This window comes from Neofelis nebulosa, chromosome 9 (assembly GCF_028018385.1).
Source record: "Neofelis nebulosa isolate mNeoNeb1 chromosome 9, mNeoNeb1.pri, whole genome shotgun sequence".
NCBI lineage: Eukaryota > Metazoa > Chordata > Mammalia > Carnivora > Felidae > Neofelis > Neofelis nebulosa.
The window spans coordinates 115,828,156-115,850,613 of NC_080790.1; the positions used below are offsets into that span (position 1 = coordinate 115,828,156).

Below are 22,458 nucleotides of genomic sequence, written 5' to 3' on the forward strand. Positions count from 1 at the left end.
AAGGGGTCCACATCTCCCATATGGTACAGTTGGCTAGTGTCTTGTAAAAATCGCACATTTTGAAAAGCACTTGCCCTCCAGTGCATGGCAGCCCCTTCCCTCATTTGAGCTGCTTGCCTGGCTCCTGAAGGCATTTGAATCGTTTACCCCCTGGTCTAGACTTCTGGAAAGCGACTACTGTCAGTCCTGATCTACAAGGAAGGCTGATGAGGACCTTTCTCAGCCTTCTCCCTTCCCCACAGGTCTCATACCATCTCCTCCCCACCTCCAACACACACAGAAAAAGCCCAGGCCTAGGACTGGAGACGGTGGGGGGTAGGGAGTGGGGGGTGGGGAGGAGACATTCCCTCCCAATGTCTATAGTATTAAAAACAAATTCCAGGTGATTCTCAAGAGGCTGCCATCTCTGTTAGATTATTAAGAAATTACCTTTCCAGGGAGCGCCTGGGTGGCTCAGTTGGTTAAGCGTCCCTCTTCGGCTCAGGTCATGATCTCCCAGTTTGCAACTTTGAACCCACAGCAGGATCTGTGCTGACACCTCAGAGCCTGGAGCCTACTTTGGATTCTGTGTCTCCCTCTCACTCTGCCCCTCCCCTACTCATGCTCTCTCTCTCTCTCTCTCTCAAAAATAAACATTAAAATTTTTTTTAATAAGAAATTATCTTTCCAGGAGTGCCTGGGTGGCTCAGTCAGCAGAGCATCTGACTCTTGATTTTGGCTCAGGTCATGATTCCAGGGTCATGGGATCGAGCTCCACTTTGGGCTCTGTGCTGAGTGCAGAGCCTACTTAAGATTCTCTCTCTCTCTCTCTCTCTCTCTCTCTCTCTCTCTCTCTCTCTCCCCTGCCCCTGCCCTTCTCCCCCCACTCATGCTCTATCTTTAAAAACAAATTTAAAAAATAAAAAAGAAATTCCTTTCCATGATCACTGCCATCCATTAGGGTTTCTCATGGGCCCAGTGCCATGCCAGGGGCTTTGTGCACATTATCTTATTCATCCTCCAACCTCCTTGTAACAAGGGTCTGCTCTCAGCTTCATTTTACAGCTGAGAGACTTAGGCTCAGAGAGGTAACTTGACTCAGCCAAAGTCACCCAGCAATTAGATGGTGAACCTGGAACTGGGAGCTGGATCTTCCTGCCTCCATAACCACCTATAAGCCCCCACTCTAATCCACTCCCATTCTTGCCAAAGGGGAGTCCTTGCTGATCTTCTCTGGAACTGAGGAGGTTGGCCCAGCTCACCACCCATCCTGCCTTTGTCTCCTTGCCTCCCCCGTGATGGGACTGAGCTAAAGAAAACGGGCAGAGAAGAATATTCCCACCATTAATGCCTGCTGTATACCCGTAGGCTCTGTGCTAGGATCCGGGGATATCATATCAGAGTCTTTCTTCAAGAGGTGACACACAAGGGTGAGTAAGTTGCTATAATGACTGTGATAAGGGAGATCATTGGCTTTAGCCCTTGTTACCACTTCCTTTGCATCCGATTTAGTTGTATATTGTTGCATAACAAATTGCCCCCCAAATTTGGTGGCCTCTATCAGGAATTCAGGAGCAGTTGAGTTGGACGGTGTTGGAATTAGGTATTGGCTGGGGTTGTAGTCACCTGAAGGCTTGCTCACTGACATGTCTGGCGGGGGATGCTGGCTATTAGCAGTGTCCTTGGCTGGGACTGTCGGTTGGAGCTTACCTGTGGACTCTGGATGGCCTGGGATTCCTCATAACATAGTGACTGAAGACCAGGGCAGGTGTCTCCAGAAAGAGAGAATGGAAGCACAGCATCACTTTGGTTGTGCTGCATTCTTTGGAGCAATCGCCAGCGTTACCCCGACTCATGGAGGAGGAATGCAGACACCCCCCCACCCCCGTACTAACACTGCATGCAGAAGATGTGGGACAGGATAAATATATAGTTGTGGTCGTCTTTGGAAAATGCAATCTACCATAGCATCCTCATCCACTAGCCCAAGTATCCGAGGGAATTCAAACAATAACCATCTCTCATAATCCTGGCTCTGTCATTACCGCTGAGTCACCTTGGCCAAAATTATCTCACTTCCATTTCTTCGGCTATAAATTGAAGTTAAGAGTGCGTGCCTCTCAAGGTTGTTAAGAAGATTTGACTAAGTGAAATGGTGAGTGGAAAGCACCTAGCGTGGGAACTGGCACAGAGTAGGCCCTTGGCAAATGGCGACTGCTGCTTGCCGTGTCTACCAATGGAAGCGTTAGACCGTAGTATGCGCTCTGGGGCCAGCCTGCCTGGCTTTGGGTTCTAACTGCCACTTATCAGCTGTGTGTTCTAGGGCAAATTATTCTCTCTCCCCACACCTCACTTCTCTGGCCGTAAAGCAAGCATGATAAAAGCATGTATCTCATAAGGTCCTCGTGAAGGTAAAAGGGGGTGATGGAGACAAAGTGCTTGGCAAGATGTCGGGCACAGAACACACTTAGTAAACTCTGGCTGTTCTTAGGACCACATGTGCAGAGGAACTTACTGCCCATTTACAAAGCACTTCTATATCCAGGGCCGTGTTTTCCTCTCAAGAGGCAGGACAAGTAAAAATATGTCAGGTTTGCAGATGAAGAAGCTCAGAGAGGCTCAGAGAAATTGAGTGGCTTGATGCAGCCACACAGAAAGTGACCAGGAAGATCAAATGAGACGCCAGGGCTCCTGGATCCCAGACTAAGGTTTCCCTGTTGACCAAATCTTGTCTCCATCGGTACCCAGAGGGAACGTGGGGATGTGTTTGTGGGCTCTCTTCCTCCCCTGGCACCTGCTTAGCACAAGCCATGCTCATTTTGGAGGTCCCAGGTCCCAAACAGGTAAGTTACCCCATGCTTCTTGGAAGCTCCTTCCAAGGAGATTCCAGAAGAAACTCCCCTCTGTTGGACAAGCTGACACCTGTCACCAAGTCTGACTCATTAGAAGTGCTTAGATTTGCAAGTGATACAGGAGGCCCTCTGCCTTTCCTAGAGGTTCCTAATCCCTTTTGGATCCCATTTGGTGTCTAGATTGTATGTTTAATACAAACCTCATGTCATTTCTCTGCCCTCTCACTGTAGTCTTCTTACACTTGGTTCCCAGGCAAATCTTTCCAGCCTCCGTCTCTGATGACCTGAGTCCCATGAGATTGCAGTGCCAGCTGCTTTGGAACCACATTATCACAGACTTGTGGCTTCCGGTCTTCTGATAAAAGACTTTGGAAACCACTCATATGCCTCAAGTCCAGAGTCTGGTCCATATTGTCTCTGATGGTTTCTTATCTGGAACCCCACTCCAGATACTAATTTCTGTCATAGAGATTGTTTGATTTCAAGGGACAAAAACTTTCCCTATGAAATAGTTAAGCAAAAAGATTGATTTATCAAAAGGGGAGAGGTGTTATTCCAGTGATTTCAAAGTTCAGAAGTCCCCCGGGACTCTCAGACCACTAACACCAAGATCTGGGAAGCTGTCTACAGTAAAGCAGTTACACCCCCCTTGAGGCCACCGTGCTTGTTTCTCAGAGCATAACTGTATCATCATTTTCTCTGCTCCATCATAAATAGCCCCAGTGTGGTCCCCTTGTGTCTGACTTGTCATTGCCTCCTGAGTCAAATGCTCAGTAAAATCTAGTAAGAGAGTCTCAGTTCTACATCTGCGAAGGTAACCCTTATCCTGGTTCCTGGGCAGGGTCACAGAGCTGTTTCTGGGATGAGCTTATTCCTGTGGCTCTAGTGGCAGTAGAACTGGAGGTCTCCTGAGCAGCGGTGGTCTGTTGGACATAGGCCTTCTCAAGACTGGCCAGGTGCTTGGCCATGGTGGTGTGCTTGGGATGGGCCTTCTCAGTGGGAGCAACCAGAAGGCTCTGGCCACCAGCAGTTCTTCAAGCAGCAGAGGAGCTGTCCACATCTGTGAACAGAACTCCTCTGAGAAGGACCAGAAGTACATTTTCCTAAGGACCATGACACTGACGATGTCACTGAGTACAGTATCTAGCCCAAGAAATCCAGTCTTGCCCTTGAAAACAAACGTGCTGACCACAACCCCAGTGAGAACAGCTGGGCCAAGTCCATGAGAACCCCATGAGAACACATGTGGCTGCTTGGGTCACCATGAGTTACCCTGATCAAAGTGAGATGAGGGCTCAAGGCTCTGCTGACAAAAGCAATGTGATTGGCCAAGGGTCTTTAGGCCACAAAGGAATGACTCTCCCTGGACAGCTTGGTCAAGAGGGTATGAAAAACCCTGGCTACTCTGACCACAGTCATCAGCCCAACCTGACATTATAGGTGTGGGAGTTATGAGTGTTTCAGGCAGTGGTCTTCCTGCAGATGGTTCTCTAGAAAGTGCTGCCAGGTCTGAGGTGGCTGTGTCTGGCAGTTATAGTCAGTCTGGGTCATCTGGTGGTTTTGATCAATCTAGGGAAGAGCCAGTAAGTGGTCAGCTTGGGTCAGGGAAAACTGGGGATTTGGGTCAGTTTGGGGTGGGATTAATGAGTGGTCAGACTGGTGTGATTATGGTCAAATTGGTGGTAGGTCATCTGGTGATTATAGTCAAATTGGGGATAGGCCATCTGATGGCTCTGGTCAGCTAGAGAATGGGTCATCTGGAAGATATGGTCAATCTGGGGCAGAGTCAATAAATGGTCAGCCTGAGTCTGGGTCATCTTGAGGGAAGCCTTTAGAACAACCCCAAACATTTGCTCTGGAAGGGGAGGGTTGCCTGCACTGCAGAGGTGGAGAAAACAAGCCCAGTGACTTGCCTCCAGGAGTGGTCTGGGACCCAGGGAGTGCCCTGGCTGTGACTTCCCAGGCCATTCTTGCTTAGGCCCCCATCGGAGGTTCCCCAGGAACTCAGCTCACACTGTCCTCCTGCTCAGCTTCCTCAGTGGCTCCATGCTGGATGTGACCATGGAGGCTCCCTTAGCGATGCCCCAGACCAGATCTGGCCAAGTCTTACTCGCTCTGCAGAACTGTCAAACTGTCTTCACTGGGATCCACATGTGAAAATGGTAGGTACTACACAAGGAGGGCACAGTGGGGGACAGTGCTAAGCACAGTGGCAGCTACCAGGCTCACTGGGGACCACAGTCAGGATGCAACAAACCATGCCACCAGAGCATCTGTCTTCTCGTTTCAACCTCTGACCAGGTTTCTCCACCAGGGAACCTACATTTCTAAACAGAAAAGGATATCTTCTTGCTAGAAGTACGTATCTCCCATGAAAGTGTCCCTGAGTATTGCATGGCCCCTTGCCTGTGCTCACACAGAGAGACCCTGGGCAGGATCTCTGTCAAAGCACCTCTCACACTACGTGGTAATTGGGTGTGTGCACCTACGAGAGGTCTGTGGGAGTAGAAGCTGCCTTATATTTGTCATTAATTTGTTCATTTATTTACTCAACAAATACTGAGCCATTCACTATAGTGTTGTTCCTGGAGATACACTGGAGAACAAGACAGAGAAGGATGAGTAGATGGTTGGATGGACAGATGAATAGATGAATAGGAGGATGAGTGCAAGGATAGGTGGCTGGGAGGATGGATGATGGATGGATGGATGGATAGATGGATGGATATAGGATGGATGTGTGTATGGATGGAGGGATGTATTAAAATGTAAAAAGATAAGCTGATGGCTCAAAAATTCTTTTGTGGTCTTCCTTAAAAACCTAAGCTTGGTTCACTAGATGAGTTCTAAAAAATCACACTTACTTAGTTTAAGAGCAATGAGCTGGGGTGCCTGGGTGGCTCAGTCGGTTAAGCGTCAGACTTCGGCTCAGGTCATGATCTCACGGTTCATGGGTTTGAGCCCCTGTTGGGCTCTGTGCTGACAGCTTGGAGCCTGCAGCCTGCTTCAGATTCTGTCTCTCCCTTTCTGTCTGCCCCTCCACTGATTGCTCTCTCTCTCTCTCTCTCTCTCTCTCAAAAATAAACATTAAACATTAAAAACATTATTAAAAAGAGCAATGAACTAAGGGTTAATCAGATTCTGTAGCACTATATTTCAGACAGACCATCCCCCTGAATAAGTAAGTGTCCAGGTGCTTTCACCACCTAATGGATAATCTCTAAGATCATTTTTCATGGTTGAGAGGGATGCTGTAAATCACAGATGGGTGCTATAACTCAGGAGTGAAATTGAACATGGGTTTAAAAAGATAGGCAGGCGAGCCCTAGAACCCAACTGCCAGCTGTCTGTGGTCCTTTCTGGCTCCCAGAGTCTGAATTCAATGCCTCAGAACCATGATCACAAACTTAAATGCCCATTAGGGGTAGGAAATTAGCAAAATCGGTAAGTGGGCTCCAGTTAAGAGAAGTACAACATATGAGTTCAATTTCAGTTTTAGGGATCCAACAGAGAGTGGTGGGCACTACGGCAAACTGGACGCTATGTTTCTTATCTGAAGAGGACAATCCCTCTTTGGCTCCTGCTGACTGTGGCCATTTGGGAAGGCGGGCCCTGTCTTGTCAGATTTCTGAATCTTAAACAGAAACTGAATATTTGGGTTTTTATGTAAAGTTACTTCATTTTTAAGTTCTGAAAACTCACTGTAAAATTTTAAAAGACTGTGCTTGCAAAAGAAGACACTCCTGTGGGCCTCTTTTGGTCTGCAACCTGCCACTTGGAAACCACTATTTTAGAACATGATTTCTAAGAAGAAATGCCTTCTATGCACCTTAAAGCAAGTCCCAAGGAATGTAAAAGCTCCCACCTGTTTATAAGGTGGTAGATGCCCTATTGATGACAGGTAGCCCTCCAGCCCATATCTTTCTTTTACTTACTGAATCGTCACAAGAACTTTATTTTACATGCTACACAGGAGACGCACAGAGAGGCTATGTAAATTGGACAAGATCACACAGCCAGGAAATAGTGGCACTGGGAGGCAAACAATCTGTGTTTTTAACTATCATGGTAATTTGAGTTAATATTTGCCAAGCGCTGAGACGGGTCTTTGGAGCAGAAAGAAAAACATTTTATAACCATCAGCTATAATTGTTGTTATTATAAATTTCCCTGATCCCCTTTGCAGCCTGCTCTCTTCAGGGACAGAAGTCATGCTGAAACGGGTCCTGCAGAACTCCTTACTCAACGTGGTGAGTTTGACAAAGGTAGACCCCACAGATCAGCTAGAGGTACAGAGGGATGGCCAAGGTAGGGAGCGATAGTCCACACCGGCAGTTTTATCCCTGGACTCTCCAGCCTCCCAGAATTTCACTGCCCTGTCCTTTGTCCGCGTCCCCGATGCTGGGGAAGGGGGAGAGAAATAGGGGACTGACGTGTGCCAAGCCATTTTCACCTGTGGAAGAAGGAGATTTGTGTCGTGTTTATAAAAGACTCTGATAAAATCACTCCACTCTGTACCTGGCCCGTCAGGGGCTGGGCTGGGCTGGGCTGGAAGGGTGGCCCAAGCCTCCTGTCACAGAGACCTCTGCTTATCTGTATTTCGGCTGTGCCAGTTGTCTGATTCTGGCTCTGCATCATCAATCAGTTGAGCATTCCGAAAAGTAAGATGTGCCATGGGCCTGAGCATTGCTCTCTTGCTAAGACACTGCTGTAGCCACCCCACCCACTCTTGTTTTCTCCCCTTCATGGCTTCAAGGAGATTTTTCTGACTCCTATCTCTGATCAGAATCTTCTGGAGCCTCCCGTTACCAGGAGGATCAAGTTCAAACCCCCAAAGCTGGCAGTCAAGGCCTTTCCTGCTCCAGCCTTATTGTCATCTGTCCCCATCTTGCTGCTCCAGCCAGCTGATCTCAGACATCCCATAAACTCCAGGACCTTTTCACACATTATAGTTTTGCTCCTCCCTCTGCCTGGAAAAATCCCATATCCCTTCAAGTTGTGGCTCCAATAGTTTGTCTTCTCCAAAGTCTTTCCAGATCTCTCCAGGCGGGCTGACTCCCTCCTCAGGACTGCCACGACCTTGTGCGCATGTATCCATCATGCTTATCATATTGTATAGTAACTGTTGGTTTCTTCCACTAGAACAAAAGCTCCTTGAGGGGAGGGACTCTGTCGTAGTCTTTTTTGTGTTTGTCTTATAGCTCCTACTTGGGCACAGAGCAGGCACTCCATATATACTTTGTTGGAGTATGAACTGGAAATGAAAGGGGAGAATGTGGATGGATGACAGAACAAGGGGCGGAAGTATTAACGAATAGTAAAATAGAAAAATGAAAACATGTATGATAGTATGGGTGGATAGAAGAATGGATGAGTGGCTGGATAGATACAAGGAGGTATGGACAGAATATGATGGAAAGAGAATGGAAAGGAGGAAGAATGAAGGAAAGGGAATTTAGATGTATGGGTGAATGGATGGAAGAATAGGAGACAGTAAAAATGATGGATGGATATAAGAGAAGTGGGAAAGATGAAGGATAATGGATGGGTGTACAGACAGAGAAAGGGATGGATGGAGGATTGTTATGTGCCAAGTTAAGAATGTTCCACTCTCTTGTGCTGGAAGACGGTAGGGCTCTGGGCCTACGATGTATTTTCCAGCAATTTGGGAATTATCTCCCCCTTCTGGATAAGTCTGTGTATGACAAGGACAAAGGAGGTTCTGAGTCTGTATTTCAATTTGATCTCTTGTGTCTCCTCTTGTCCTCCCTCCCACTGCCACCTCTGTCCCTCTCTCTCCTTCAGACGTCCACTCACTCAAGTTATTTAGGAACCTTTACTCTGCTCTCACCCAAGTGCCCACATCGTCTGAGCCTTATTACTGCCCGGACTTTCAGGTAAAATCAGCAAGTTCTCTCCTGAGAATCTTCTGAGATTAGCCAAACCTTCACATCTGAGACTAGCTCGGTGGTGGCCCCACCCCATCACTCACTGGTCTTCTCTGTCAGGCAAATGTGCCACAGCTGCCCTGTCAAGAGAGGCAGGCTTGGCTGCTGCTTGACTGTGCAACCTTGGGCACATGGCCTTAGCTCTCCATGCCTCAGTTCTCTCATCTGTCAGATGAGAGTGATTATCAGACCCATACGAAGTGATCATAGCTCATCAATTCCAAGACACACATTTCCCCCACACTGTACCATTTCTGAAGTTGACATATGTCTTATATTCAATGGTATCCCATAGTTGGCAATTAAAAAAAATTCTTAGTGGCACATTAAGACCATGTGTACCTTAATCTATGGTTTTTGACATGTATGAACTATAGTACAATGATTTGATGAGAAGATGTCTGGTTCCTTGTCCAACAGAGTAGAGATTCAAAACTTAGTGGTTTATTCCCCTTTCCCCTAGATTTATATCCATAAAATAAACAATCGGGTTAGTTACTTAGGATCACAATATGTGGGGTCCAGGCTGGAGAAGTGGTCCACGGTGGAGAAGTGGTCCATGCTGGGGGAGTGGCCCATGGTGGCCTCTCCTGCATCCCTCTCTTCTGAGCTTCTTCTAAACATGAACATGGTCCAGCCAGCACCCCGGCTCATGGGAAGTTCTGATTATGAGGAACATGATTTGTTCCACAAAGTAGGACCTTCAGGGACCTTGGGAACAACAGCCCCCATGCCTTCCAGCACTCAACTGCCCAGACTCAGAGTTGGGAATCCAGATTGTAGGAACAGCTCTGCCGCCAGCTCACTGTAAGACCTGGGCAAAGCAGTTCACGTCTCCAAGCCTCCTTTTTCTTGTCTATAATCCCTCTATGGCAAGTTTGTTGTAAGGATCAAATGAGAGGCTTGGGGCCTGGCATGCAGATGGTGCTCAATTAATGGAGGCTTTCCGGTGTTTCCCAGGACAGACACTTCCCGGCCTCTTTCACTAACCGGCTGATTGAAAGTAAGTTTTTTCTTCTCATCTCCACCCCCATTGTTTCCCAACCTCATTGCCTTCTTCAGTGTCGAGCAGTCCTTTCTCAAGGGCTCTGAAAGCATGGGCTCTGGGGCCATGAAGAGCCTCCCTGACACAGAATCCATATTTTGATCCATAAGGAGCACTAAAGCTGGGTTTTTGGATAAGCAATGCCACAGGGACCAATGGGGTTCCTGAGATAGCCTGCTCCATAGTGATTAATGTCAGATTTGAATTCTAGGTTCTCCTATTCCATCGTGATCCTTGTTATAGATTTTCCTGAAGCAGCCCATTCCATAATGATCAATGTAGGAGCGGAGTTCTGGGGAGAGCCCACTCCACAGGCATCAGCATTGAGATAGAGCTCCTGAACTAACCTACTCCATGGTGAAGAGTATTGTCAAGAAATTCACTCACTCTGTAATAGTACTTCAGGGAAATTGCTGAAATTCTCTACTCCATAATGATCAGTGTTGTGGGGTTCCCGGAATATCCTACCCCATAGGGAAGACTTCTATCATGGGGTTCCTCAAATATTTCACTGTTGTGGTCAGCTATCGGGATATCTCATTCCATAGTGAAGGTATTACCGTTGGGTTTCTGGGCTAGCCCATTCTCTTGGTGTTAAAGTGAGGTTGTTCTTAGTATTATATGTAAGTTTCCAGGCTGTCTCACTTTGGTGAAAAGTATCGTGGTGAGATTCCCGGGATATTGCACAACTCTATTGTGAGAAGCTCTCCAATAAAGCCAAGTGATCTCTGAGTCTTAAAGGAGTTTTTTTTTTTAAGTTTTATTTTATTCTTTATTTTGAGAGGGAGAGAAAGAGTGAGCAGGGAAAGGGCAGAGAGAGGGGGAGAGAGAATATTCCAAGCAGGCACCATGTTGTCAGTGCAGAACCCAACACAGGCTTCAAACCCATGAACGGTGAGATCATGACCTGAGCTGAAATCAAAAGTTGGACACTCAACTGACTGAGCCACCCAGGCACCTCAGGAAGGTTTTGTTGTTGTTGTTGTTGTTGTTGTTTGTTTTTGTTTTTTTATTACATCATTGTGTTTTCATTCTATTTCCCAAATCCCCTATGCTGAGGGGTGGGGGAAGGAAGGGAGGAGACAGGAGCAGTGGACAAAGGAGAGCTGTCCTGGCCAGACTTCAGGACTATCATCATAGCTTGCCTCAGCCCACCTCCGTCTCCTCTAGGTTTCTCACCAAGATTGGGTCCCCAGCAAAAGACAGGGGAGGAGACACGATCCCCTTCAAGCAGGAAGGGGCAGCCTGTAGTCGCCCTGTAGAGCCAGGAATGGCCTGACTCATCTGAGAGGCCTCTAGTGACTTCCCTGGGATTTCTCCATGGTTGTGGCGAAGGCCAGGGAAGATGGCCAGAGAAAGCCCTGGCCTCGGCATCCTGAGAACTGAGTTCAAGCCACAGTTCAGCTACTAGCTCTCCAGGTGACCTTATACCAGACCTTTCCTCTCTCTGGGCCTCTCCTGTCCCCCCTGTAAAATATGCACAGTTTCCGAAAGCCTTTCCTTCAGCGATGAGTGTCGGGGACATGGGAGAGGACAAGGCCGAAGGCCGGAGAGGCCTGTAGTGGCCATGGTTTTTCCAGGGGCCTCTCCGGCCTCCGCTCTTGTCCTCTCCCATGTGCTACTACAGGCCTGCTTCACAGTGACAACTTTTCATGTCTCTCTTTGCTGCCAGTTGCAGAGGCCCAGTGGTCCTCCTATCTGCAGGATCGGCATGGCATCCTGTCAGACTCCAGTAAGGATGTTTAAACCCTGGAGAGTCACTGTGGAACTCTGGCCCCATCTTGAGAGACCGTCACTTGATCTGCCACAGCCGAACTGCCAACAGTCCCTTTGTTGGGCTTGGGCTTGGATGTGCTGGAAGACGGAGTACCTCTCCAGGAAGGTAGGTCAGCATGGGGCTGGTTATGGCAGGGGAGTCTCTAAGAACTGAACCAAAGGAATGGAGCTCCAGTGGGGGAAGACCGGGCTGTGAACATGGCGCCCCCATCAGGAGGTAGGTCTGCCGTACAGCCGAGGGTTTGAGCATTGTCGCTGGCTGCTGAAGCTGGGGCCATCTTCTATCCGGTAAGTAGGGCCACAGCATTCCCGTAAGATGCACAATACCAGGCCGCTGACGAGCTATAAGCCCTTCAGGGCCCAGAGGCAATGGGTGCTACCAGTGAGGTTTCCTGGGACCCTCGGACCCTGTACCCTCATCTCCCACTTATCTGTCCTCCACTTTCCTCTCCTGTATAATGAATTTGCTCCAAAGCCACTTTTTCAGGTTTAAGATACACTTCAGGATCTGCCTGGAAAAAATAAAATTGAGGAACAAGAGAACACACCTTTAGAATCCTGGAAGGTCAGAATCCGGACCTCAGAGGGAACCTGATGGGTGGGAAGGAGCAGGAATGTCAGGCCGGTAGGTCCCACATCACTGAAGCCCTGACCCTTGCTTTGCATGAGACCCTCATGATAAGGCTGTGACAGGGAGTGGGTGGCCCCTGTCACAGCTCTTTGGTGCAACAGTGATGGGGCCAGGCTTTGGAGTCAGCTAGACCTGAGTTCAAATCCTGCCCTTCCACCGACTCTCTGAACCTCAGTTTTGTCTTCTGCAAAATGGGAGTGAGAATAGCCCCTATCTCATAAGGTAACCCTAAAAAACTTCATGAAGAAAGCGGCAGTGCAGAGCCTGGGACTGCATAGCAAGCTGCCTCCACTGGGTAACAGTCTAAAACCAATGAGGCCAACGGAGCAACCGTGCAGAGATGTGGATAGAAAACTTCAAGGGGGTGTGAGAACCCGCAGTCAAACCCTCCGCGTCACCCCTGATCCCCAGAGAGAAGCCCCTGCAATCACAGGGGTGGAAACTGCATGAGCTTCAGCTGCCCCCTCGCCCCCATCCCTCCACCTCCGGAAGGAGTAAGAACAGACTGGGGGGACAGCCCGGTGATGGGGGTGCAGTCCCCAGACGACACCACAAGGTGGAGCCATGCCCCTGCTAATCCATGCTCCCTACCCTGAAGCCTGAAGATCCTTATGTAAAGCAGCATTTTTGACGCCAGGCACCCCGCTGGGCACGGGCCTTTCATGATCTGAATTTTCAAAGCCATCCCTCAAGATCAGTATCACTAGCTCCATTTTAAATATGGGGACAGCGAGGCTCGAAGTGACATGACTAAATGTGAGGACTAGAGAGTCATACTTGGGCTCAAATCCCAGTTCCTTCAGCCCACTAAGATACTTAACTTGTCTGTGCCTCAGTCTCCCCATCTGAAAAATGGGGCTAATAACAGCAGTAACATAATGATAGCTTAATAGACGTTAGCTATTTGTTTTTGTTCCGTGCCCAGCCCTGTGCTCCGCACCTCACATGAATCACTTCATGCGGTCCTCACAACCACCTTGGGAGGTGGCCATTAATATCCTTTTTTTGCAGATGAAGAAACTGAGGCTCAGAGAGGCTAGCTGCCTGTCCCATTTCCACCCAGCTAGATGGAGGCAGAGTGAAATTCAAAGCCAGGTCTCCTGGCAGAGAGCAGGAGGAGGTATCCAAAACTTCAGAGGAGAGAGATGCCCTAGGTTCTTGTCCTGGCCTACATCTCCCTGATGCTCTGGCCTCAGTTTCCCCACTGGTGTACAAGCAATTGGGATGCATGAAGCCAAGCCCCTTTGCCACCCCCGGTTCTGTGACTCACAGTGTGGCAGCTAAGAGACCGCATTCTGGAGGTGCCAGAGTTGGGGCATAGGAACCCCCAGGGACAGGAGGGCCTCAGGTCTCCGCGGATCTCCCCACACCCTGCACAAAGCGACCCCAGACCTCAAGCCTCTCGAGGCCTCCCTCATGTCACACGGACCCATGGCCTGAGGACGCACTGACAGGTGTGGCTCACAAGGCCATTCTGGCCCAGCAACAACACATGTGACAGTATTCATTCTCTCAGCCGCCTTCTCCAGCACCGTATTTGCGAACCACACGAGGCGCCTGTGGGCCTGGAGGAGAGCTGCGTGGAGCCAGATGGAGGGACAAAGAAGGGAGAGGGGGGGAAGCGGAGTGGCCTTCAGCGTTCTCCCCAAGTCTCTGCTGTGCCCCCGGGCACCTGGTGTCCTCGGTCCAGCAATAAACAAGCCTGGAGGGGCCTCCAGTTGCCAAAGGAAGCGGAGCAGGAAGCTCTCGGGAACATTTATTCTTTCAGGCAACAAATACAGTCAGGTCACATTTGCTGTGAATCTGATTCATGCAAACATGGAATCATGTCCTGCAAAATACTAATGAGGTTTCACCTTGTGAACAGAAAGTTAATTATTTCTTTCATTGTTAACAACACACAACCAAACACACCCCAGCCTGCCCCTCCTTGGGAGGAATCGAGGCCCTTTCCATTGACACCACACCCCCTCCGGCTCCCTCCCTCCTTCCCTCTCCCCCCTCACAGCCAGCTTCCCCAGAGCTGAGCCGGGCAGCCTCCCTGGGCTCTGGTGAAGCTGTGGGTCCTGGCGGGGTTGGTCCGGGCCTGAGAGTCTGCATTCCCACAAGCTCCCTGCAGAGGCTGAGGCTGCTGGTCCCTGTGTCACCCACTGAGCAGCAGGCGCGTGGGGGGCGCGGCCAGCCCCCTCCCCACCTGGCTTCCATCGGTCACCCCACAGCCCAGCTCCAACAGTGTCCTCAGCAATTTCAACGTGGAGGAACTCTGTGGACCCTGGTCGGCTTCATCCTACGTGGCCCCAACACAGCTGCTATTTCCTCCTCCTTGAAATTAGTTCTTCCTTTGGCTCCCCCCCTCCGCCTCACCCCCACGGTCCTCCTGCCTCTAAGGGTCCTCCTGACTCTAAGCGTTGCAGCTCTTCCTCCTTTCCCCCCCGGGGTGTGTTCCTACCGGCCAGTCCCTGTTCCTGCACCCCAGCCACTGCGGTTTGTTCAGAGCCCAGCACGTAACCCCAACTGGGCCAACGGGGGTCAGCCCGAGACTTTGAAGGAATATCAGGGAAGAAACACCCTCTTTCTGCTACGGTTAAGACAGGGTGCGGACCTGGAGCTGCCAGTAGCTGTTCCTGCCACCTTTAACGGGGAGCTAGCTTGAGAAAGAAGCCAGTGAAGAAAACAGAGCCACGTCGTGAAGAGGAGCGCGGTCCCGAAGATTCCTTTGAGCACTTGGATTCAGCCACGCCTGAAACCCGTGGACCTTCAGGTTGTGTGAGCAAGGACTCCCTTTCACACCTAAGGCAGTTTGGGTTGTGCTTCCCATTCCCAGCAACCCAAATAACCCTGATGGATGCAATTGACAAACGCATCTCGGCTCACTCTGCGTCAGACACGGCGGGAAATGAAATGAATCCCAGACAGACCTTGGCCTCCCCGAGTTGACAATCGTGTGTGTCTGTGTGTGTGCGCGCGCATGCGCGTGCAAGGAAGACACCTGTTCAAAACCTACGAGTGAGAAGTGCCGGCTAAGTGTGCCGGTGAGGGCTTCATAGAAGGGGTGCCCTGAAGGATGGGGGGGATCTGTCTGGGTGTGACATCCTCAGACCTAGCTCAGGGCACTGGGAGGAGTTGATGCAAAGCAGGTTCAGGAGGCCAGAGAGGAAGTCCTGGGGATGATCCAGAAGAAACAGAGAGCCTGAGCGTGGTGGTAAGCGGAGATCGCACTGGACCCAGGTCCTGTGAGGAAAGGCAGGCAGCTCGCTGTTGTCTCCATACTTTCTCCTGGGCGGCCTCTACCTAGTGTTCTGGAACTCTGCCTCCTCTCACTTAATGTACCCCCAGTCCCTCCTTGCCAGGATCAGCACCTGGTTTTAGAGAGAAGGTTCGAAGAACTGACTTACCTGGCCTAAAATCACAGAGCTGGTAAGAAGCAGGGTCAGGGTAGAGACCTTCCACCCTTCTCCCAGGCAGACATTGCAGACCTATCTTAACTGAGCACTTACTATGTGCCAGGCCCTGTGCTGAGGGGCTTAAACCTCACCTAATCCTCACGCCAGTGTCAGCAAATTGGCCTTCGGGTGATTTCTATTTTGCAAATGAGGATTGGAGGCTCAGAGAGGCGATGTAACTTGCCTAAGGTCACACAGCTAGGAAGTAGGAGGGTTAGGACTTAAACTGAGGCCTGGTCAATTACTACAAGTCCCTGCAAGATAAACATACTCAAAGCCACCCCAGGCTTGGGGATTATGCCAGTGTTTGTTTTCTGTCTTCTCTGTGTCCACCTGTACCGTAATGTCTTATCATTTCGTTCAAGTCTCAAAAGGCTCAGTTCAACGCGATTCTGTTTATGAAGGGCCTTCACCAGGACCGGGCTCTGTGTCAGGGACAGCAGCGAAGCCTCAGGAGGAAAAATTCTGACCATCTGCAGGGATTTTCAAAGCACAGAACGTGTTCAAGTACGTTACCTGCTTCGTGGAGAGTAATCACAGGCGGGTATGTTTGCCTCCACACTCTGGTGGGGTCTGAGGGTAGACGCACACACGAGTGCTCTCTGGGGCGCAGCACCTGGTGTGGGGCAGGGCCAGAATAGAAGCTCCATAAATATGGGATGAATGAATGGATGAAGGGATGGGAGGATGGACGGGAGAGGGAGGCATAGGTTTCTGGAATCTTCTCGCTGGACTCTGGATCTCATCCCCTACATTTATCTATTCGGCCAGATGGCCAGCCTGTCCGTTAACCTGTTCTTCGCATTCTAATGCACTATAGTGTTTATGGGGACCCACTGCAAGCCAGGCCACAGCTGACTGCCGGACGCACAAAGAGGCGGAGCCATGAGCCATGAGCCGTGACCTGAAGGAGCTCCAGTCCACGTTCCTCCAACTAACACATTTTAATGAGTGCTTCCTCTGACACCGACCTTGGGCTGGGTGGTGCTAGGGAAGAGACACGAATCCGAGCGCTTCCCCCGCCCATGACGGGCTCCCACAGGCCAAGGGGGTGTGAGTTACCAGGGTATAAACGAGTGTGTGGTGTGAGAGGCTCGGAGCATGGACTCTGGGACCAGGCTACCTGGGCTCTGATCCCAACTACTCACTGTGAGTGACTCTGAGCTATTCACTTGGCCTCTCTGTGCCTCAGCTTCCTTGTCTATAAAATGGGAACAAAACAGCACCTGCCTCTGGTTGTCTGGGAGGAGTGAGTACATATGACACTATAATTTCCTGCCACTCATGAGTGATGGCAGGGGCTCACCTACTGCCCCACAGGGTGGCCCGTCTCTGGAACAAGGTCATCTTTGACTGCACCACAGGGTGTGGTAGTCAGGAGGTGCCCAATAAACGGTGATCAAATGGAAGAGTGGTCCCAGCTCAAAACAACTTACATTTGTTACATGAATGAACGAACGAGGGAGTGAACGAATGAGGGAAATGTTTGAGAGCTGAAAAAGCAAAATGTGTTTTCTCTAACATCAGGAAAATAAAACCAACGTCAGTATCCCAACATGTGTAATTAAAGGTCTTCAGACTGTGACAACTTTGTTCACTGTTACATTGAGCAGTCGTGAAAATGACAATACATGGGAAAACATTTGTCACTTGGATCCTTCTTGTTTGCCAAGAATTCCTGAGTGGGTAGTTCAAGTGTGGGAAACTGGGGGCCTATTGTAAATTGGATGAATTATTCGCACCTGACTGATTTCAAAGGAAAAGGGACAATCCTTTCAGTCTTTTCCAGTAAAATACAGGAATTTCACTGGGTGGATGAGTGGGTGCGCATTTCTGCAGCCATCATCGCCTGAGGAAGGGGTGGAGAGGGGGAGCCTCAGCCCAGCCCCCAGGCCCCACCCCTCTGCAACCTCAGCCCCACCGCTCCCCCTGTCTGGTCTCAGTGAGCTGGATGACCTTTTAGGACCTTTCTTGCCAGGGAATTGAGCCATGTTGGGAAAAAGATACCAGCTCAGAGGTTAAGGGCTGGGTCAGTGGGACCAGGAAGCTGCCACGGTGGAGATTAGTAGTCACACCGAGGTAGCACGTCCCAGGCTTGAGACGGCCAGCTAATCCTTAATGCCTCACTGGAGATTTTCAATGAGAAATTCATCCCACGACCCTCAAGGCTGGGGCCCTTGTCCCCGAAAGGCAAATACCTGCCATGCGTGGAGACTGCCTGTCCCCTGGAGAGGGGACAGAGGGGACAGAATACACAAGAGGAGCTGTCACTGTTTCTGTTTCCGGGATGGCTCGGACGAGCGGCCTGGACCTCAGGTGGCCTCAGAGGGGACCGACCTCCCCGGCCACCACCAAAGGCCCTTTGCGTGCCCCCTCACACCCGCATCCTGAGGGTTTGGAGATCGTTTACTTGGCTGGGAGGGGACACTGATACAGCACCCCAGCATTGTGCCAGCCCCAGACTGACGTCCTCAGACATCACAGCAGACCGGAGAAACACTGAGCCCAGCATTAGCACCCAGAGCAGAGAGGCCAGGGAGACCCAAGGCTGCACAGCTGAGGGGAGAAGCGGGCCTGGCCAGCCAAGCCCATGCTCAAGGCCACTCTGCACCCCGAGGGCCACCAAGCAGGTCAGCAAGCAGGGGCCAGAGCGAGAAAGGAGAGGTGGGTTGTGCCATAACCTCTGGGGAGAGGCAGATACGCGTGGAAAGTACTAGCAGACAGAGAGCCATGGCTCTTCTTTGGGGGAGCCGCCTGTGGGCGAAGTCCTTGACCTGTGTGTAGAAATAATAACAGCGGGGAGCCTGGGTGGCTCAGTTGGTTAAGCGTCCGACTTCAGCTCAGGTCATGGTCTCGCTGTTCGCGAGTTTGAGCTGTGCTGACAGCCCAGAGCCTGGAGCCTGCTGCGGATTCTGTGTCTCCCTCTCTCTCTGACCCTCCCCATTCATGCTCTGTCTCTCTCTGTTTCAAAAATAAATAAACGTTAAAAAAAAAAAATTTAGAGGGAGGATGAGAACCACACATCTTTCAAAAGTGCTTACAGGCCGTACACATGTTACCTTGTCTCCTTTTCAGACTGGTCCTGGGAGGTAGGCACACTTATTGTGCCCCCTTAAGAGATGAGAAGGCTGAGTCTCTGAGAGGGTAAGGTCACAGGGCTGGTAAATGGCCGGGGGAGGATTTAAGCCCAGGCCTGTTGTGTCCTTTGTCGTGCTCCCACACTGCCCCTTGTCACCCTCCCAATTTCCCTGGGCTCCTACACACTGTGCTGCATCACCCCTCGCTACTGTTTACTGCAGCAATAATATCAGAGACGGTAACTGTTATCCACGGAACACCTCCAGCAGGAGCTGAGCTGGGCTCTCCACTGCCATTTCCTCCTCTAGCCCCCCGCTAGCAGCTCTTCTGAGGTAGAGACCATTCTGATTCTCACTTTATGCTAAAAATAACAGAGGCTCAGAGAGGTTAGGGCACTGGCCTGCTGTCACACAGTCAACAAGGGGGAAAGACTGAGACACACAACCAAGGCCAACTCAACGCAGATGTGCTCAGGCCAAGCCGGAGGGACCGTTAGTGATCACCCAGGCTCCTCTTGCCCGGCCTGAAAGGTGGCAGACATCACTCACCAACCATCCCCTCCAAGCTCCGGAGCTGCCTCAGAGGCCATCTCAGCAGAATGTTCCATCGAATCCTGCGATCAGAGTCGTGCACGAGACCAGAGTTCTCAGACCTCCCTAAATTGGCCCGGGAGGGGAAACTGAGGCCCAGTGAGGAAATGCACGAGCCACACACCAGCGGCCCAGGGAGCCGGGACTGGTGGGCACTGGTCTACGGGGGGCCTGAACCCATTTCAGCTCATCAGAACCTCACTGCACACAAAAAGAAGAGGCACAGCCGCCATTGGGTGAGCATGAAGCCTATCGGACACACTGTCTCCTTTAGCCTTGTCACTAACCCCGTGGTGGCAGGGCTGCGTGCAGACGGGAAAACCGAGGTGGACAGGAGTGAAGGGACCAGAAACCAGCAATAACTTTAATCACCCTTGTCACTGCTGTTACCATGTGTCGAGGGCCTACCTCGTGCTAACCCTTCCACACAGGTTACCCTCCTCATCCTCAACAACACCCCTGGAGGGTAAGTCCCGCTGTTAGTCCCATTTCACAGATTGGGAACCTGAGGCTTCCAGAGATGACACCCCTTATCCAGGTCATTCAGCCAGCAACAGGCAGAGACAGGGGATTCGAAGCCAGGCCTGCCCAAGCCCCGAGCCAGGCTCTGACCACCACCCTCAGAGCCCCCTCAGCACCCTTTTGATTTCCACTTTGCCCCTGGGATCCAGGCACGGGGGTGTTTATCCCATTTTACAGACGAGGAAACCGAGGCTTGAGGTCTTTATGACACATTCGGCCTTCTGGGCTGTGTCCCTGGGGTGGGAAAAACTCTCTTCAGGGATTTCAGCCCTGTCCTCAGCTCTGTGCCCCAAGGCCGGAGAAAGGGGCCCCACGTTGGCAGAACTAGGTGCCAGGCGAGGGGGGGGGGGGTCTGATGACTGGTCCAAGGCCACCCAGCACAGCTCTATTAGAGGGGTTCTCCAGGTCCCCACCCCAGGCTGCTCTAATGGTAGCACCACGGTCAGCGTGAGGAGAGCTAGGTCCCCAGCCACCAGTCCCATCCCACCCTCGCCCGGGCCACGTTTGCTAGAAGGACAGGCCGCCGGGTCCTTACTGAGCGGCAGGTGGGGGAACAGAGGAGACACACGGGATGCTCCTGAGCCCTCTGCCAGGGCTCCCCAGCCTGATGCCAAGTGGCACCCATTGGCGTTTCCTGGGGCCTGTTCCGGGTTGACACAGGCCCAGGGCACCAGGCGTTACAACCAACTCAAACAGCAGAGGCTGAGGGATAAACAGGATATTCAAGCTCCAGGGCTCTCCCGCCCCGCCAGCTGGCCTCAGTGTGACAGGGGTGGAGGGATCTTCCCTGGGGACCCAGATGACCAGTTCCTGTCTTTGTAAGGCCAGGGCAAGCCACCTCCTTTCTCTGAACCTCAGTTTCCTCAACTGGTAATGGGGCTCCCAAAACCTCCTCACAGGGTGGTCGTGAGGACTAGCTGGGGAAAGTGCCCCGAAAGCATCGAGCCCAGCACCAGGCACCCAGCAGCTGCCGGACACTCCCCTGCCCCTACCGGGTGCAGGGCACTTGGGCAGAAAAGGGGGACTCGCTGCTTCTCCCAAGAGGCTGCGCCTGGAACAGCCGCTCTCAATTGGCAGGTTACCATTTCCCAGCCCTGCCCTCTCCTGTCCCCAGCTTCCAGCAAGTTGTCTTTCCCGCCCCAGCCCCACGCTCCTCATCCGAGAAACGGGGCAGTAACACGCCCCGCAAATCCGCTGGGGGGACGAAACCAGATGAAGTCAAAGCACCGTACAAAGTAGGTGCCCAATAAATGGCAGTTGTTACTGTCCATCGTCTGCTAGTATGGGTCTCATACCAGCTTCTGCAAGAGAGACTACACTGTAGGGTGCTGTGCACATGAGCTATAGGCTTGTTCCGGTCATGTCTAGGCTGAGCTGGGGCTCCAGAGGTTGGGGAAGGGTCACAGTAGGCCATAGGAATCAAGGTACAAGGCACCTCTGAGTGAGTCATCCAGTCCAGGTGTTTTCGTTTCTGGTCAACCGCCCCCCACCCCCGGGGGTAGCCTAGACACAGACCCCCTTGGGGCTCCAGGAACCCCTGACCCAAATTAGCTAGGGATGAGACTCAAGTACCTGTACGTTAAACATGCTTCCTAATTTTGTTTAATCTTTTTTTATGTTTATTTATTTATTTTGAGAGAGAGAGGGAGAGCATGAGCGGGGGAAGGGCTGAGAGAGAGAGGGAGAGAGAGAAAATCCCAAGCAGGCTCCGTACTGTCTGCCCAGAGCCTGACATGAGGCTCGAACCCACGCACCGTGAGATCATGACTTGAGCCAAAATTAAGAATTGGACGCTTAACTGACTGAGCCACACAGGCGCCCCTAATCTTTTCTTTCTCTAAGGCTATTGCCCAAATTAGAAAATTCCAACAAAACTGAAAGCCATACAAGAAAAGAGGAAGATAAGAGGGGTCCAAGGTCACTGCACAGTCCTTCTCCTTTTCTGGGCCACAGGCTCCCCAGACTTCCCAGCACAGAGGTTAAACTGATGCACTCTCAGCTCCCTCTGGCTTCGGGGTCTGCAGTGTTTTAAGTATAGGGTGTAACCCTCAAGTAGCCATCGGAAGGGAGGAGGCCAACGTGAGCCTACAAAGGTGTGAGTCAGGACTGCTGTGGGTTTGAGTGGCAGGAATCCCACTCACACGGGCTAAAGCAAAAAAAAAAAAAAAAAAAAAAAGGGAAGAAGAAATTTATTTGAACCAAAAAGTCCAGAGATATATATGACTTCAGGTACAGTTGGATCTAGACACTCAAATGACAAACTTTCTCATTTCCTTAGTATTGGTTTCATTCTCCAGTGGTCTTCACCAGATAATTGTATCTGAAGTCCTTATTTGTTTACTTATTTATTTATTTATTTATTTTTCATCTTTTTTTTAAATGTTTTTTACTTATTTTTGAGAGACAGACTGCGAGCAGGGGAGGAGCAGAGAGAGAGGGAGACACAGACTCCGAAGCAGGCTCCAGGCTCTGAGCTGTCAGCACAGAGCCCAATGTGGGGCCTGAACCCACGAACCGTGAGATCATGACCCGGGCTGAAGTCGGACGCTTAACCGACTGAATCACCCAGGTGCCCCTGTATCTAAAGTCTTTAA

The 22,458-nt window shown here is 50.9% G+C and overlaps 1 protein-coding gene across 1 annotated transcript in view; it reads right to left on the reverse strand.

Moving 5' to 3' along the window:
• Window positions 1–9,201: 9,201 nt before the first annotated feature.
• CDK5RAP1 (CDK5 regulatory subunit associated protein 1) overlaps window positions 9,202–22,458 on the reverse strand; it is a 230,485-nt gene continuing 217,228 nt past the window's right edge. The window contains exons 21-22 of the transcript XR_009248947.1: window positions 16,191–16,290; window positions 9,202–12,112 (exon numbers count right to left, since the gene is read on the reverse strand). The gene's annotated coding sequence lies outside the window, so the exon portion shown is untranslated. The remainder of the gene's footprint in view (window positions 12,113–16,190; window positions 16,291–22,458) is intronic.